We start from the raw sequence: 17575 nt of genomic DNA on the forward strand, positions 1-17575 counted from the left end.
GTTGCATCTACCTATGATTGCCACGCTCAACTAGTCGGCACAGCTTCCACTCTGATCACGTCCCTCTTGCCTCTGTTTTTGTCAACTGATGTTTCAATCCTTCTGAGGGCATCACTGGACTGAAGCTTGGCATAGCGTAGGAGCAGCTAGGGTATCACAGTTCTGTGAGGTCTCAGTAGTATTAGCGTCTACAACTGACGAGCTCTGCTGGTCCCTGGAAGAGCTAGGGGCCTTCCCGTGACCTTTGCATAAACCAGGGGATTTTGCCCAAAGGGGAAGATTTGACGTGAAGCTGGCAGAACTGCTCCCCTCAACAGTCAGAACGACCGGCTGTTTATCTGGCACAGCTGGAGCATACACCTCATTTTGCTCTGACAGATGGTCTCCACATTGACTAAGATGTTCTGCTAGGACCAGAGGCTGCTGATCATCCCCTTCTTCAGAAATAACAAAAACCGGTTTGTTTTTATCTGTTTCTACCATAAGCTCCTTTGTTTTTGAACCGTTGACCAAGTTGATTTTCAGTGGCTTGGAGCTCTCTAGAAGATTTTTGGGGCTTTGGCTGTTAACTGGAGATGCTGCCCCTAGATGTCTTGAGGGATCCAGGGATCTCACATGTTTGCTGTCAGGGGAACTGGCTAAAAATCCAAAATAAGGGTTCCCAAACCTGGATTTCTTCAAATTGCAAGAACTTAGCTTCCGCTGCCTTTGTGCAGACAGCGTGAGGGGGTATGAGGCGTTACTGGCAGATGAATCAGAGTAAACGGTCTCTGATGCTCCCTCTATCTCTGTGGCTGAGATTACCTTTCTGGTTGGGACACCTTGGGATCTTGCAGCTGTAGGAAAACCCTGCACAAAGTAATAATAAATTAGTAGACATGCCATGAAAAGCAGCTATCTTGAGAAACTTCAATCCCAAGGGAACTAAAAGTTAAAATTCCTGGTTATGTTAGAGGTGAGATGCATTCTTTAGCAAAAACCTATGTTGTTACTTTAAAAAAAGAAGAAACATCCTCTATATAAAGCTAATAGCTTTATAACAAGCTGTTGGTTTGATGATTACAGTCAGGGATACCTAGATATCCCTCCCACACCTACGGATTCCTCACAAAGCAACAGTAATATGTCAAAATAAATTTAAGGCATTACCAGGGGAAAAAAGGTACGTGTCAGAACATTCAATGAGATAATCTCATCTGAAGGCATTTTTTTTCATGCTTTTCTGGACCGGGAATAATTTCTTAACCAAGTGCTAACTGCTAGGAAATACAGCTTCTTAGCACTTCAGGAAAGCCTCAATAAATTACAATCTAGTTAGGCAAAAGAGTTTCCCATACACCAAACAAGATGGACTGAAATATGTCTCGCATTGCAGGTTGGAGAGGCAAAGCAGCAGGCCAAGGGGAAAACGTCCCATCAGCGAGCAGCTGGGGTTACTGGGGCACAGACCCCGACCACCAAGTCCTCCCCTCCTTGCAAGACTTACACTGTTGTCAACCAGCTTTGTGAAGGGACTGTTGGTGGTCCAGCTACACCATTTTTTCTGTAGCTGTGGTATTGGAGCCAGGAAGTCATGGAAAGTGCGGGCACTCCACGTGCGTTGCCTGGGACAGTGATTTTCCAGCTGGACGTTCCCCTTCTCAACGCCGTCTGCTCCTGCAACCATGTGATTAGAAGTCAGCCACTCAGACACAGAGGCTGGGCTTGTGACACTTCTTTTTAGGTTTTTGTCCTGAAAAGAGTAAATAAAGATCGTTTACAGCATCTTTCATCAAAAGTTTTTTAAAACACTTTAAAAATACGCTGTTAGTACAAGAGACTGATTTCTTCAGTGGTTCTCTTCTCAGGACAAGACACAGGAATGCAACTTCTCCGCGTTGCTCTTCCAGCGTGCTGCCTGGAGTTCGCTGGCTTCCCTAGACGAACGTTTTACCTTGCTTCCCCAGTTTCAGGTTTAACACTGAATTGGGAAATTTCAGTTACATAAGAAATAAAGTCCTACCACTCTCACTAACCAAACACATCAAATATCTACAGCTTTATTTTATTGGAGATATGTGACAGATCAAAGTAATAAACTTCACTGTGTAAAACATAATTCGTCCACTCTGCTTGGCTCTTGGAAGGCTCCAGTTTCGTCTGTCTGGGGAAACAAAACTTCAAGGGGGATGGAGCCCGCTGAAAGAAATCCAGAAGCAAGCAATGAGAGAATCAGAAGTCTCAAAAATGCATGATTCAGGAGGGAAGACTGAAGTAAGTGGTGCTCTTTATCCCATGTTACGGAAGAATTAAGAAAATAAAAAGAATTAAAAACAAAGAGAAAGGGAATAATCTGTTCTCGGTGTCTGTGGTGAATAGAACGAGAAGCATGAGAACCAGACTGGCGCCAAGGAGATTTTCATTTCACATAAATGCTTTTCAGGTGGAAAACATGCTTTAGCAGTAGAACAAGACGTCCAGACAGGTGTAAAATTGGCGTCATTGGAAGGTGAGACCACATTAAACCATTGTCACCAGCTCTGTGCATAAGCAGAGTTGCTCTGACGTGGGAATGAACTATAGTCGACTTCTAAAGATCTCTTCCATACTTACTTTACATGTTCTGATGTTGCATTTAAAATCACAATTTTTGTCCTTAATATTGATGTGGGTTTAGAGCCAGAAAAGTTAAAGAATCCCTGACTGTCCTATGAATCTCCTTTCATTCTTACTAATACTTCACCTGTTATTTATATAAGCCTGCTGTCCCACAACTCTATATGTATTTTTAATTTTCAGCTGTGCGAATATGATTGTCACGTGAAGAATGTAAAATCCACATTCCCAAAGTTTACATAGTCCTTAAAGAGGGTCTGCAATAAATCCCACAGTGTCCTGGATTTAAAAGTCCTGAGAAACCAGAAACTTGTCATTTGTTATTGCTGAGAAACTGAATCTCTCAAGTTTCTGCAAATCAAAGAAACTATTTAGTTAAAATGGCATATTGGAAATGGATGGGCAGAGAGGCAAGAAATTAGCTACTACAGCAGAAAAAAAAAATCTCAGTAGGAAGCTGGGAGAGGCTTCAGGCTCTGGATAAGTTTGTTGAAATATTAAGCTCTTAGTCTCAGATTTGATTAAAGTAACAATCTTTATTTATAAATTTGTAAGCCAGCTGTCTTCTCCTCAGAAGCCTCTTCAGGCTGTCTAGGCATTTCTTATTCTAGTATTATTAGAAGTACCTCCAAACTGGTGTAAAAGCTAGCCACTGGTTTTGAGAGATATACTGGAAGTAACTACAAAGAATAATAATGTATTTTCTAGATTTTTGAAAATGTTTTAGCAAAAAATGTTTCTTAAACCTCCATGATAATACTCTTTACTCAAAGCTTTGCATCTGAAACTTGTACTGTCTGAATAGAAGTCAGAGGTCATAGTTATAAGTTAGCCAAAGGCTGAATGATGACTTAAACCAAACGGGACTCGGAAAGCCATGACCTTCCTGGAGGACACCTCAGAAGCCATCTGAAAGCCATCCTGCCCTCCATTTCCCCATGCTAGTCCACGTACAGAGACGTGTGTTTGCTCTCCCAGCTCTTGCCTCCTGACAGGGGATTGATTTCTTCAAATGGGTTTTAAAAGCTAAAAAGCAAAAGCCTGGCTCCTGCCCAGCAGAGCTGAGGCTCACACTTACTGGGGGGTACAAGACCAAGTGGCCAGCCACCACGTCTCAGTAAAAAGATCTGGATAATTTTTTTAATGAAAGCTCTTTATAGCTTGCTTTGTCTGGTCAAGCATTTTGGGTGAGGTGAGTCTGATGGTGTGATTTACTGTACCATAAAGGCTCAGGACTTCACACGTCTTTTCACACGAGGATAACTTCTTAGCTCCTGCCAAGAAAGTGGCTACACTCCAGTGGATAACTCATCCTACTTGCCTAGTGCTCGCCCACAAAAGCCATGCACCATACCCTCTGTGGGGCTCAGAGGCTAAAGTCAGGAGCTGGCTGGCCAGCCGCATTTTACACCCTAAAAATACACATTTAGAAATTAAACTGTAAACATGTTTATTTCTAACATCCAGTAACCCTGAGTAACTCAAGTGGCCTGAAGAGATCTGGCTTGAGTGCAGGTTTGTAATTAGCCTGCTGTGCTCAATTTCCACCCGCCTTGGAGAGGGTAGTCTTCAGCTGTGGGGAAAGACCCAGTGCTTTTAAAGAGGCCCTTTCACCCTTCCTGGGTAGGTTTTCTGCTCCTGAAGGGATTTGGCTGAAGGCATTGACTTGCTTGTGTGCAGCGTGGACGTCACTGAGAAGGAGATGCCTCCTGAGTTAATAATGTGGTAGATCACTTTAATTCTTTGGGTTAACTTCACTTAGAACTGTTTTAATGCTAAGTGTCTTATTTTTATATATATAAAAAAATCTCCTCTGATTGCTTGCAGAAGGGCTGGCAGAATAGAAATGTTTTTCTCTAAGTGTATTTGTTCATTCTGACTAGAGTGGGGGAAAGAGGAAGGAAAATGGTTTTCCCTCCTGTCTAGAAGCTGTATTTGTATGTGACTGCCACCAGGTGAAGCTCTCTCCACTAGAAAGAAAGACCAAGGAGCGCAGGTGTTCAAGGGTGCCCAGTTTGGGCACCGATACAGCTCACAGTGCCCTGCTCCGCAGAAGGTAATGTGTTTGGGCAAGGGAAGGCACCAGAGCTGTTCTCCCTTCTTCCCCTCTTTCTGTTAATCAGTACGGCCGACTGGAGGAAAAGCTTAGTATGTGTCTTACACGAGCGGAGGAAAATCCTGGCCAGCCTGGCCTCCTGGCTAATTTCCTAATCAAGTGCAGGGATACAGAATGCTTTTGTTTTGTAAACTGTGACACAAGTATTACACAGACTGTCCTGGGGCATGTGAGTTCCTTGTGCTGGTTGTTTCTCCTCTTGTGGGAAAAAGAGAGAGGGCACCAGAGAGGAAAGTATTGACCTGAGAAAGGCTTTAATACAGGCTTGTGATGAATGTGCTCTGTCAGGCACTACGCTCAAGGTTGAAGAGGTGGCAGCCCGACCTGAGGCTTCTGAGCTATCATCTCTTTCTAAACAAAGAATTGACCAGGAGTGCAGGGGAAAGAGCTAAAATAAGAGAGAACTTACTGAACTGATTCAGGTTTCTGTGTGTGTATTTGAAAGGACCCTAGTGCTTTCACTTGAAGCGCTTGATTTTCTGGAGTGTACACTGTTAATTTTTCACATCAGCCTGGTGAGGCAGTTAAATAGCTTTCTGAGGAGCTGAGTAACTTCCCTGACCACTTGGTAGTGGTGGGCAGGAGCAGGTCTGACTCCCAGGTCCTTCAGTTGCTACAAGTTAACTGGCAAAGATGATGTTCCATTTAAAAACATCACATTTTTGAGGACTGGTCATACTGCCTGCTGGCAGACCTCTGCATTATCACCTATCAGATCCAAGGTAGACTTCTGCGCCTGCTGTTCTCAAAGCTGGGAAGATACTGGCTCAGGGGATCACAGCCCACATCATTTGATGGCAGCACAGCTCGAGGGTTAGGAGAACTGCCTGGCTCAGTCACTACCTTTCTTGCAAAGTGGGCGGTAAGCGTAAATGGACAGATATGACAAGTGCTGTCCAAGAGGGACATCCCATGGCTTGCTAGAGATGCCAAAGAGCATTCCTACCTGTATTCTGTGGGTGGTAAAGCTCAGCCCACTGGCCCCAGGTCCCGCAGAAATAATAAACACTTCATCGCTCCCAGTCTCAGTGGTCACTGCGGATGTGGAGGAGGGCACATCTGGGTCGGTGTCCTGAGGAGACCGTTCTGTGCTGCCTCCGCAGGAAGTGACTGAGAAAAAAAGAAAATCAATAAAGACTGCTTGCGAGAGTCCAAAACATCTGTTCCCAACTCCTCCATGACAAACCCTCCTCCCTCTCTCCCCAGGCAACCTAGAGCAGGCTTTGGCTGGCTGTCGTACCAGCCAGAACAAAATTCAAGCCAACGGGTTGCTCTCCTGAAACTGCAAGCTTTTAAAAACAAAAGGGGAGGAACACCCTTGGGTCTGCTTTCTAATAAAGACAGACCCAAACTGAAACCCCTCATCCTAAACACACAAGGTTGTGCTGCAGATGAGAAAGTTGCAGATTTGCTCAACTCATTCTTTACCTGTATTTACTCATCCCTGTTAATATTGGGAGCTGTGCTTTTTGCTTAAACCCTAGCGATGCTGCTCCTACAGGCAGCCTTACACTCCAGGGACTGCCACAGGAGTGTGTGCGTGCGTGTGTCCCCAAGGCCTGTCCATCCAGTCCAGGCCAGGAGAGCTCTGGCCACAACCTCCTCGATGACTTTTCCAAAGAAGGAGATGGGAAACTGTCATGGTTGGGAGCACAGAATTAGCTTTTTAGGAAGGTATGCTTGTGAGAGCTGTGTGTAATGGCTGATGGTTTAGTGGGAAACTGATGGTGTGTAGCAACACAACATGAAGTAGTTCCCTGTTGACCTTCACCAAGCAAAAGAGGCACTGATACAATTCATGTGTTGTGACTCAAAATTGCAGCAAGTGACATTATCTGCAGCTCGGCTGGGGGTCTCTTGTTCTCAAAACACACTGTGAAGTAAATGTCATCTAAAGCAGTCTCATCCATAAAGCTCTTCAGAAAAAGTTAGCTCCAGGAGTCAATGTTGTCCAAAGCCAATGTAAGCATTGTAAACCCCATCCTTTCCAGACAAGGTTAGGCACAGGGCAGGTGAAACTCCTCCACAATTTAGGGATCTTTAAGTTGTTTGTAGCAGCCTGAACCCAACACATTTGCTCTGCTAACCCAGTGCCTCTGCAATGTCATGGGCTATGACAGCTTTTGTTGGCAGCATCCTGGAGCTGCGCTTGTGCATGCTCCTTGCCAGGGAAATTACCCTACCAGCGACGGGGGAGAGCAGCAAGGAATAGCTCCTACAACAAAGGCTTTCTGCTGTGGAGTGGCTCTCCAGCTGTGCATGGGCAAGACAGCAAGGAGGACTGCAAGGAAGAAACGATCTGATTAACTGGCCGTGGGCTACGGGGTGCCCTGACATGCTCCCGCCACTGCCCCGTGCTTACCCGCCTGCTCCCGGCTGACAGAGTGGTTGTTGTTTTCATTCTCCCGACTTGGCACCACCAGCTGGAGCTCATTGATATCAACAGCGGAGTTCTGGATCCCGTTCTACAACTCAGAACATGCCCCAGTAAACATCGTCAGATAAACAGTGCAACAGCCAATATGAAAGAGAGAAACAGAAATTGCTGAAGCCATTAGCACTAACCTCCTGGTCACTGCATGCGTTGGATGAGCTCATTTTGGGGCACGTTCTCTGCCTGAAAAGGAGAGACAACAACAACAACAACAAGCCCACAAGTGAGTTAAAGATCCACAGAAGGGAAGGTCTCAGCTGTGCTCATGCTGCGAGGGGGACCCAGCAAGTTATGAGCTCTCCTGCCTACAGGAGCATCCAAAATACTTGCCAAGGCTCAGGGCAACAAGGCCTGTAGGCCAGGGGAGAAAATGATATGCTTATGTAGTGGAAAGTCAGCTGAAGAAGAGAAGGACCTGTCATCTTCTTCCCATGATCACTGCAAAAGCGGGAACAGAGTTCAGACCTCTGCCAAGTCCCACCAGGCTCCCCCCCGCCGGCTGCTCTTTCACGTCAGTAACTAAATAGCGGGACTGAAATCCTGCCTTTGGTCTGGGCAGTGACACCGTTCTTATCCTGTTAGACAGAATATTTCATCTGCATAGCCAATATTGCGTGCTGGATTATATTTAGCAAGCAGTGAGCGTCAGATGTTATTCATTTGTATGAACGTTTTATTAAAAGACAGCGCTATGGCAGATGATTACTGGGTAAGCGTGCCTCTTGGCTGAAGGGAGACAAAAGCACGTTCTTAACTATTTTTTCATGTTTTTACTAAAACTGAGATTATGAAACAACTAGCGTTATTTACTTTTGGATGAATAAGACATGAAGATGTCACAGAGAAAGGCTGGCAGCAATGAACGTGATCATGACTGAAGCAAGTGTATTTTGTCTTTGCGTACAGCAGTTCTCCATGGGACAGTGCAGAGACACACAGGAGCATTAAGGTACTGACCAGACAGGATGGGACCCATGTTACTGTTTTCCCTACTATCTGTGCTGTTGGCTGGCATTCTTCCTTTTCTTGTTGGAGGGGTTGGTTTGTTTTAAGGCATTTAATCTCCTCCATACAAGGTTTTTTTGGTAGTGATGCGTTGAAGCCAAGATTTCAAGTTTTCCGTCACCATTTCATTACTGCTTGTTTTTAAGAATGGGGACTCAGAGGCCACCTGGTGAGGCTGGCCGGGAGCCAGCGTCTGCTCCATCTCGGGCACGGTGGGTTTCATTCCTTCACCGTATCATTGGATCTCTTAAAAAATGCTTATTGACTGACAGGTGAATTGAGGGAGGAAAAAACCCATGACGCACTCCCAGCGCTATTCCTAGTGAATACAGAGAAGGCTACAGAAAAAGAAGAGAGCGAGTTGGCACTTGAGAATTTAATCCAGAAGAGGTACAGATGGATAGCTGTTACTCCAGGAGGCACAATGGCATCGGCCACCGCTTGGGCTTCTCGGGGGAAGTTGGGGCTGAAGCAGGGAAGGCTCTTCCATAATGCGCTGATTCAGGAAGGGGGAGCAGGGAAAGGCTTCCAAGTAGGAGTGGTGTTGCCTTATCAAGCAAGATCAAACCAAGTAGGAAATACTTCAGAGTGGAAAATGTGTTTGTAAATATTCCCCACACACACCCCAGAAGCCCTTGTTGGGCACCAGAACCATTTCAGCAGGAGTGAGCTGGCAAAACATGCCCCAAAAAAACGAATTAGCATGGTGGTCAAGGCATTCAGGTAGATGGTGGGAGAACTATGTGTTATTCCCTGCTTTCTCCACATTGCATTCATTTTTCTAATCTCTTCCCCTCCTCCCAGCTCTTTCCTGCCAAAACCCATGACAAAAGTTTAATCAAATCTGATATATTCCTATGAAATATTCTTGTTTCAAATAACTGGCATGTTACAAGCAAATTTGTTAAAATATTCCCACCCAGGGATTAAAGAGCACAAAGAAAATGTTCTCCTCTAAGAAAACACAACTTAGCACATATTTCTTCCACACTGAACATCAGGCATTGGCAACTCAGACTTGTTAGTTATCTGGATGGTCTCACTTTTGGGTTTGTTATTTGAACTTTTAGCATGACTTAACAAACAAAATGTTCAAGTTCTCAGAAACACAAATAAAAATGTGTTCCTTGGATTCTTGTATACAGCCGTCCCGATTATAAGATATTCATATTCTCTGGGACAAAGCTGAAAAGATGAAATATCCATTTTAAAAGTCTCAGCAACTGACAGCTATGATACACTAGGATAGACAGAGCAAGTTCTGCATTAAGAAACTGAAATACCTTACATCCATTTCGCTCCTTTCCTCGCCATTCTTTATAAATGTGCTCTACAATATTTACCAGGCACCGTAACTACCTTGAAATCCACGCTGCAGTTTGGCAGAATGAACCAAAGGGAGAGTAAGGTGCCCCCGGCAAAGACAAGTTTTCTGTGCAAGTATGGTAGAGTAAGGGAGAATAAGAGAAGGAAACGTCCTGTTTTTCCCAAAGTTTAAATTAGGATTAAAAAATGGTAACTGGCTGAAATGTCCCCATTTTAACTTTTTCTTCCCTCATCACACTTCGGGTATTGAGTGTCTGATTTTCACTGAACAATTTGATTTACTGTTAATAACCAACACACACAAAGGGTAAGAATTTCTAGATTCGGCCAACAATTTTGGTGGAAATTTGAGATTTTTTTTTCTTCTATTCAGAGCTGCTGCCACAGTGCCTGGAGAGATGCGCTCGTTTGCAGGACTGGGGATCTTAGTCTTTCTTTAGCTCGTTCTCCAGTTGGACTACACGTCCTGTGGCACGCTGCAGTACCTCACCGTCAAGGAGACCAGCAATTTAGATCGGTTCGCAGCTCATGGGTATAAAACAGCCAACGTGCAAATACAGCAGTTTCCATCATTTAAAAGTAATTTTTTTTAAAAAAAAGTTGCTTCAAATTTCTCAAGTAAACCAAAAAAATTCAAGTCTGTCGGAAGCTTTGTGAAAATTGTCCTGTGCTCCCCAGCAGGCAGCTCCAGCTAGGTCTAGCTGTCTTAGGTCTCTAACTAAACCAGCCTGATGTGTAGAGGGACAGAAATGGAGGACACGGCTACAACAGGCAGGGAGGGATTTCTGGATTGTGCCTAGCACAAGGATGGCAGAGGAAAGGTCTGTTTTTAGCCCAGAAGTGACTAGGATTCTCCAGGAAGGCATTATATGACGAAGGAAAAGTTTCACCCCCAGGTGACGATCAGGCTGCAGGCAGTGACTGGCAGGGCAGCTTGCATGGAGAGAGATGGCAGCACACGATGACTTGATGAAATAGCTGTACACATTAGGGGGTTGTAATTGGAAACAGGTCATTGGCAGGCTATGCAGATGTAAAATGCAGTTGCAATCCATGGGTTGCAACCATCGAGCAAAAGTCTGACTGCATTGGACAGGATTAAAATTAAGTAAGGTGGACATGTCTGTTGTTCTTGGGGCTTGGGAAAGAAAATAAAAAATACCCCATTACTCGAGCCAGGCCTCATGGCCAAAAGTAATTAGAATTATTGGCCAACTAACAACTGAAGCTTTCATTCCCTCGCCAAACAGCAAACAAAAGCTGCAGTGTGGCAGAGACTTGGAGTTTCCCCAGAGAGCTTTGCCCTGGCTGAATGCAATGAGCCCAAGCAGACACTGCTGACTACTTGGTGCATTGGAGTGGCAGTAGGTGCCAAGCCCATCCCGGGCCATTTCTACCCCTGGCAAGGCAGAGCCTGCTACTTTTAGCTGAGCAAGAGCAGCAGATAGAAATGGGGGGGAAAAAAATACAGCTAAACCTGGTACCAGAGGAACAAGTAAAGAACGAAGAGAAAAGAAAGTGGAAGGCAAGTTTACGAGGCCAAGAGCTTGAAGGTTACTATTAACATCCTTTGCAATGGCACGCTCCAGCCAGGGCGAGTATTACCATGTCTCAGAGAGCTGGTCCCATTTCTGAGCGTGCTGTGTTATTAAAGCATCTTCATTTCTCCCCTCAGCCCACCCCTTGCAGTCCTGACATTTTCTGCAGTGAGGACAGGCTATGGCTAATACATATTTGACACCTGATTTCAAGCCCTTATTTAGGGCAAAAAGCATAAAATAGAGTTTTGTGGGCTCAGACTAAAAGGAGTTTAGAGGTGCTTAATGGCCTCTGCAGTCTTATTCTGAGCTGCATTAAAAACCCCACAGCTGGGACGTGTAGGCGAGCTGCAAGCAGCGCCAGCGGTTCTGAGGCGAGACCAATATCCTCGAAGCAGTTAGCGCAATAAAGAGGCGAAAAAAGACTCTTCCAGAGCAATACAAGTGAGGTTACTCAGCACAGGTCATGGCATCGCTTCCTCATGTGTCAGATCTCACTTAAATGCTTTAAGTCTGACAAGAAATAAAGTATTGTAATCAAGGCCTCCCTGGAATAGCATGTGGGGAATATAGGCAGCTGGGATAGTAAATGGCCTTTCAAGGGGCTAAAGGACTAGGGATAGTCTCTATTTATATAAGTCAATAGCTGACTGAGGTATATCTTCTCTTAAAAAAAGAGTTGTAGAGCACTGAAAAGGCATAAATGCCAGTGTTAAAAGAAGTGAGACTAATCCTGGTCCTGCACCATAAGACTCCCTGGTAGGATGTATTTGCAGTGACCAGAAGATACAAACATTTGTGTGTGGGGAAAAAAAAAATGCGTTTGTTTTTTCTCTGTTGGTCAGCAACAGCAGAATATTACTTTATTTTGTAAACGTATGACAAGCAAAAAGCCGAACTGTGCATGTGAGCAGCATGGCCTGACTTTCTAAACAGGCTACGCAGAGTAAACTTCAGCCAGTGAAATCTCAGATTGCCGGTGTACTTTTTGGTTTGAATAATACTCTGCTTCATGGATAGTTACAGTGAAATTAAATAGGGGTAATGGAGCAAGAACAGCCTACTCAACATGTGTATCCGCCCAGACTGCTGCCGTAGCGAAGGGAGCATGTTTCTGTCTCTTTTGAAGATTGGCAAGGGTATAAAAATAAAGTATTTGGTATCTGGAAGACATTTTCCACCAGACGTTTTCCTTTAGAGCTAGCAAAAAATTGTGGTCTAAATTAGTGTTCTGCAAGCTCTCTAAAAAGGAAAAAGGTTAGTTAGATGTAACACATGTAAGTTTAACTCTTACAACTATGAAAAGCCCAGACCCTGAAAGCAGGAATTTCTATATACAGCAAGAGAAATTATATTTAAGCTTCACCACCTTGCCCACGTTCTCTTATACCCAGTATGATGGCCTATATTTTGTATTTATTCAGCAAGAGCTAGAAATGCAGCCTCCAAAAGGACAAGGAAAACAAAGTTCCTCTATCGATTGGGTTGGAGGATGCACAATAGATGAGGCCGGGGATGCAGGAAGAGAGAGGACAGACCAGTTGCATGCTGCCACTGGGAGATGAATGCTATTACTAATACCCAGTCACCACAGCGGAGCCCTGCAAATGACAGTTTGTTTCAGTTTACCTGATGTATTCATTGAAGTCAAAACATTTGAAAAATACTGTTTGTTTTGACAAAAACCTGGGGAGCTTGGGCTCTGTTTTGAATTTGTTGGAAGGAAAAAAAATAAATCAATGTTTCTACAAAAATGTTTTCACTAGGGAGTTAGTAAGAAAAATGCAAACATATGCTGGGGGGTTGGAGAAGCTTTCTCCTGATAGACGCAGAGAAAAGAAATATATAAAATAAAAGCAATTGGCTGGAGAGGTATGCTTTTGTCACTGGCTGGTTTTAGCCATTTAACTAGTTAGCATCAGGACCTGGAAATCGGCAACCCAGCCTGACCATCAGCTCACTTGACCGTGTCATTTCGGATGACATTTGGGGACAATCACAGGTACTGCAGCATGGCTCTCAGCTCTTCCCTAGCCGTCAAAGGGATGTGCAGATGACTGCTTAACACATGAAGTGCATTGGAATTAAAATGTCTGCACAACCTCTTGGATAAAACATGCTACAGACCGGAAAATATGATTTAATCTTAATTCTACGTGGTAATACTTTTGTTATTATTTACTTTTCTGCAGAGCGTTAGCGATGGTTAGAGTCAAACTGTGGAATCGCTGTGAAAAGACGCAGTGGCTGTCAGCTCAGCCTGCTCGGGAGACTCGGGGAAGGATGATCTTTCTGTTCTGCATTTGTCCATTGGCCAGTTAGTGTCCCAAAACCAAGGTTCAAAGGCACCACTGCCATTGAAACAAAATAATGCCCAAGAAAGTCCCCACCCTTCAGGTATTTCTGCAGGAAAGAGAAATTAAATTGGAGGCGCAGGAGCTGTAGAACTAGGAAAGAAAACTGAGGAGCCTAGGGCAGGAGCACTGACTGCATTGATCTCCTCTGTACCCACACACTTTACTACCTTTAAAGGACAGCAAGCATTAGCAGAGGAAAGGAAACGTAACTTTTTCTGGTCTTTTTTCTGTATGGGTAATATCACGTGCTTCAAAGGCTCAGCTACGCATCATCTTACCTGCAAGCTATGCAGAGAGCAGAGAGCAAAGCAAGTGCAAAGAAGACGATCCCTGTTACAATTGCCAGCATCATCACGTTTTCCTTTCTCTCCTGCCTCACAGCATCTACAGCGCTAGATTCGGTGATGTTCTTGTATTCGAAGAGCATTGCAAAGCCTCGGCCCCGGTCTGTGGTAGTGATCAGTTCCATGATAACCTCAACCATTTCCAGAGATGAACCAAAGACCATGGTCTTGTTTAAAGGTGAATTTGGTCCACAGAAGCGAGAGGAAAATGTGATGAGATCGGAAACGTATAGTACATCATGGGGACAGACATCCACTGCTGACTGTGGGCTGGAGGAGATTTCCATGGGCAATACTGTTGTGGGAAGAGTCCAGCTCTCTACCGTAACTTCATCTCTCTCACTAGCAGATAGGTGGGCAAGTAAGATTTTCCCTTTCAAATCTTCTTCTGTTTCCAGGCCACTGGTATTTTGCCTCTGCATTGTGGCACTACCAGCCACAGGGAATGGCAGTTCTTCTGGTTGAGCCTTGGTAATCGCTTTGGGTTCCTTCATCTGTTTCGACTGGTTTTCTTCAGATGCTTGTTTGGCTTCATCTTTTTTTGAGGCGGTTCCTGGAAGTTCATCCAGGCGACTAGCAAGGTCCTTTGACTGATCTCCTGTGCTGCTCAGATTCTGAGCCACCTTCGACATCCAGGTCTGGAGAGAGGGTTTTGTAGTACGGAGAGCAAAGTCCAGGTTTTCCTCAAGAGAAGGCATGTCCTTATTTCCTCCCTTAGCTGGGGCTGAAAAGCCATCCCAGGGGGTTGGAGTTTCACTAGAGCTCTCAAAAATGTCAAAGTCAAAAATTTCCAAGACAAGATGGGTTCTCATGGGAATGAAAAATTGCCAAACACAGTGTGTCCCTGGGTAGTAGTTGTTTGGAAAACCTGGTGACAAAATCAGGCCTCTTTCCATCGATTCCACCACTGCACCACAGGAATAATACACCTGGGAAACAAAACAAATAAGCTTACATCTTGCCAGAGATGATATACAGGATGCAGTCTGCTAGACCTACTGAAGGTCCTACTGTTTTCTCTCCCTTCAGGGCCTGGTATAAGATAGCCTCAAGAAAGGGGAATTCGTTAAGCTTGTACAAATCTACCTTCTACTTTCCCATTTGGAGCATTAATCTGTCTAATATGTACAGCCACTCTTAGAGACTGTGGAAGTGTATACTGAATGATCAGCCTCCACAGAAATATAACCCAGATGAGTAATTCACATAATTCTCGCTTTCTACTACTGGTCATAGTAGCATCCATTTCTGCTGTTGGCTAACATACAACTTTTTGACCGCACAAATGTGTTGTCCTAAACAGCTGGTTGTGTGATAAAAATCGTAAGAAGCTAAAGAAAAACTATGTCACCACAGCATCTTGAACTCTGTGTTATTTTCATTACAAAAACATTTTTTTTTTAATGTAAAAAAACCCCTTGCATTGATGATTACCCATGATTCATCCATCCAACTCATCTTCTGTTTCAAAGACATTCAGCCTTATTTAATTCAATAAGCAGTAAAATCTAGGTAGTTTTGATTGGGTAAATTGTCTCTTCTTCAAATGCAAAGCCTCTCAAAATAGTAATAGCAGATACCAGCTCTCACTAGTAAACTAGCAATCAACATGCATTTTACATAACACAGCAATAGTCCATGCGAAATTTGCTATTTCTTCTTTCTCCGTAAATAGCCTTCAGACTCCAAAGAGGAAGGAAGTCCGCAAATGGTGGCACTAACTACCATGCTGCTGCTTCTCTAAAGGTACATGAGGCTGCTTTCACGCACCATATTTACAACTGCCTTCTCCCAAAGACACTCTAAAAGCCTTTTCTCAAGATTCTTTCATAAATTTGGAGAGCACAGAGCCCTGTCTGCACCTTGGGCAATTGTTTTTGAAAAGGGGAAAAAATAAGTCAGAAGTACTTAGGTCACAAGCCCTGTCTAGGACCACGGGTTTACAAGCATTAATTGGAAAAGAAAGGGAATGCTTTGGGTTTGGCGGGGGTTTTTTATTGGAAATGATTAGTCGTCTTGGTCTGTTATCTATATAAACACAAAGGAAGCTTGGCAGTAGAACAAACAAAGCTTATGAAGTCCATATAAAACCACAAAGATCAAAATACTCCAGATTTTTTTTCTCTTAGTCCCTCCCCTTGACTCATATTGAAATGGAAAGGAAAAAAAAATGCACTGCCAAATGTTAAAAGCCCTTAAATAAAAACAAAAAGCCAGACCTGTTCTGCAAGGCATGACCTTTGTTTTCCAGCAGGTGCTGTTCATATTCTGAGTGATTTCAGGGCGGATGGCAGGATGGCAATAGAAAAGGACCAAAACAGCAACGTGGGTGGAAATTGTATTCTGTGTTCAACTTGAAATCCAATCTTTGACTTTTAAAAGTGTCATTTAAATCAAAGCTTATGTTAATTATAGTGGAATAAACTACAGGCTTCTCATTTAAGGCACCTGGGCTGGACTATGGCTTGAAGTCTCAAGTGGGAAAGAAACCACATTCATGGGCCAAATATATATTATTCTCTGTCTAATGCCTTAGGAGTCCCACAGCATGTAATACCAAAATAAATTAGTAGAAATTTACTGATCTTTTCTCTAAGAGGTAAAATTTTGGGGTTTAGTCTGAATTAGCTAATTCATGGTAAAAATCCAGGTGAAAACAGAAAAACTTTGTCAGTTTAAGAGGCTACAGATCCTAACATTTAGGTCCATTTACTAATACACATGAGAATTACAGATACATTTGTTGTCACTTGGATTTTACTGAAAACTAGCTGGTTCCCAGTGAATATGCTCCTCTTCCCTCAGGGAGAGGATTGCTTCTACACTTGGAAGAAGGAAAGAGGGCATTTCTGTGACTTCTCTCGTATTCCTTCCCTCCGTCCTGGAATATCGGTGCAGACTTGCCTTTGTCCCATGCTAGCCTTTTGAGCTCACTTTTAAATAAGATATTTGCATAGCAAGAAACGGTAAATAATGCCTAAATTTTCAACTAAAATATGTACCCAGTTCTGGAGCCAGAATGTGCACCAGAACTGCTGCTATTGCAGGGTACTTCTCCTGGATGTGGGAGGATTACAGATTGGCCCAAACCTCCTTAAATTAGCAATGATTGCGGGTTGAGATTTTATTTTGAGAAATATGTGAACTGATCTAGTTGCCTTTTTTCAGACACTGAGAAGGCGCGTGGAGGCGTTCACAGCCCCACCTCTACTACCAGAAGACTTTGTTAACACTCAAAAGCAGCAGCCATCAGTTCAGTGGATCTTCTGGGATTAATCACCAAAGTGCTAAATGGGTGAGTGCATCCCCCCATAAATCCCTCGCCCCCGGTCTCAGGATAGGCTCCCTTTCCTGCCTGCATTTTCACTTGAATCTGGCATCATTTGGAGAGAAATATCTCGCAGACTCTGTGCACATCCGAGGAATCTCAGATTCAAACTCAAATGCCTCTTGTTCCCCTACGAGCCATGTGGCCACCAGTTGGCTGCAATATCTAGCTGAATCCCAACAGGCACCCTGCATCCCCGAACCCAGGCAGGGGGGATTTGTGCAATGTGTGCATTCCAGAAATACGGCTGAAAGGTCATGGCAGTGGGGGAATTGTTCATTTATTATGGCTTGCGAGACAAAAAAGATTCAAGGCTTGCTCTGAGACCAGGGAAAAAAACTCACAAGGGACAGGAAATGCAAGACAGATCCGAGGGGGGGGAAGGATTTCTGATTAATTTATAATCCACAACTGAACGAGTGAAAAAACTGTTTAGCTCATTTGAATCATCCATTTTGAAGGCTGAGTTTCATCAATTAGACACAGATGTTCCCTTCTGCAGCAAGTTATAGACTCATGGGCTTTTGGCAGG

This window comes from Aptenodytes forsteri, unplaced genomic scaffold (assembly GCF_000699145.1).
Source record: "Aptenodytes forsteri isolate BGI_AS27 unplaced genomic scaffold, ASM69914v1 Scaffold79, whole genome shotgun sequence".
In the NCBI taxonomy this organism is placed as follows: Eukaryota; Metazoa; Chordata; class Aves; order Sphenisciformes; family Spheniscidae; genus Aptenodytes; species Aptenodytes forsteri.